We start from the raw sequence: 1,812 nt of genomic DNA on the forward strand, positions 1-1,812 counted from the left end.
AGAACATGGGAGGGCACCTCAGACAAGGGCAAGACTCACAGAAGGCAGAGTCCAGCTGCACCAGTAGAATTGCAGGATGTCTTTTGTGCTCCTGAGACTGTTGCCGGAGAAAGAACGAGACAACACGACTTCTGTTGACAATATAGTATTGAGTTTATCAAACATGCGCAGGAGGTCAGTCAGCTCCATGAAACTGGAAACTGAACTCAACTTACAACATAACAAGCATTTATTTATATAATGTAAACACCAAAAATAAATGTAATTTGCATATCAAATCAAGCCCTTCCTCAAACACATCGTTATCTCTTATATTTCAGCAAAAAGCAATAGTTTCCACAAAAACATCTAACTACACGTTTATGGAATGCGACTCAAGTGCATGTGTTACTGATATATTTTCAAACTCACTGCACTACCGGTTGTCCTTGACTCTCTCGTGTTTTGAAGCCTAGCAATGCCTTTCCTCGCTACGAGTCTACTGTTCTGTAATGCCTAACCTCCTACTTAACTATTTCCTTTTGTGTCTACTTTATCTACATATTATCTCAGAGACGTGTCCTCACAATGCATGTCTGCGGTGCAGGCTGTGACTTTCCGTTTGTGCAGTGTTTACTAATTATAATTCTATATTCTACTGAACCTAGTTTCTGCTTTCCTCCTGGGCCTCCACTCCATTCTTGCTCTCTGTTCTGCTATTTTAAATAGCTTGGGCCTGTGTTTTTCTTTTACCACGTCATTTCTACATGTCTTTCTGCTGATGCTTGCATTGCCCTAGGTGGGCTTTCTCCATTTTTTACATTCACTATAACATTCCCTCCTTTAGTTGAAATGTCAACTATGTTCACACCTTCCCTTTTGCTTAGAGTCATTAATGTGTATATATGTTCTCCTCAATGCCCAGCATTTTATTGACCAATCTAGTGGTGAACATACCTTCCAACCTCTGACTAACCCTTTTGCAGCATCACTATCACTAACTGGAAGACACAAAACATAAATACCACTACTACAAAGATAGGCAACAAGGCCTTAAATAGTCCTGACACCCAGGATGATATCTAACTAAACCACCCCGAGAACCATTCGTCGGGGGCATCACCCTCATCCACCATCTTCTTTTGCAAGGTATGCAGAGTTTGTATGGCCTCTGATAATGTTCTATTATCTGCGTCATTGGCTGGAATGTACGTAAAGCAGGCAGTTTGCATTTTGGCACATACTACCCCCTCCATGGCTGTCATTAAGTTCAACACATATCTATGCTGCATAAGCATTATTCTCCTAGCTCACAACTCTAATTTGATTGCATTGAAACCATCCTCAGTGGCATTTATGACCTCCATTAGTTCCCAGAGGGTAATTGGCAGCCAACATGTAGTTGCTTTTGCTTGAATGAACGGAAGGATGCTGCCGAAAAATAGCTGTGCATCATTACACACACTGTGCTCCTGCGGGACGTCTTCCCAGGCTGTAGCACCAAAATACTCTGCAGCTCTCTTCATCCGATGATGGTGCAGCAAGGTAGTTGGATCGCTCATGGGATAGTCATATAACTGGGAGATGTCCACTCATGGAATTACCAGAGAGGGATTGTGCACGGTGACGAAAGAACAGAGAACACTCCAACAATTCTCCGCTGTTCCAGTAGTAGTCCATTAAGCTGGAGGTGCCCTATTGCATGTCAGGATTAAAGGTTGTAGTATTGTAATTGGTGTTGTTTCCAACTGGGGCAGTTCCATTTCCCCTGAGACATAAAGAGAAAATAATGGGGTTTCTACCTGCTTGAAGAGTTGTAGGTGTTTCTATCCA

The 1,812-nt window shown here is 42.3% G+C and overlaps 1 pseudogene; it reads right to left on the reverse strand.

Annotated features, from left to right (window-relative positions):
• Nucleotides 1-728: 728 nt before the first annotated feature.
• Nucleotides 729-1,541, reverse strand: LOC144828186 (uncharacterized; annotated as a pseudogene).
• Nucleotides 1,542-1,812: the final 271 nt, after the last annotated feature.

This window comes from Lissotriton helveticus, chromosome 4_1 (genome assembly GCF_964261635.1).
Source record: "Lissotriton helveticus chromosome 4_1, aLisHel1.1, whole genome shotgun sequence".
Classification (NCBI taxonomy): Eukaryota; Metazoa; Chordata; class Amphibia; order Caudata; family Salamandridae; genus Lissotriton; species Lissotriton helveticus.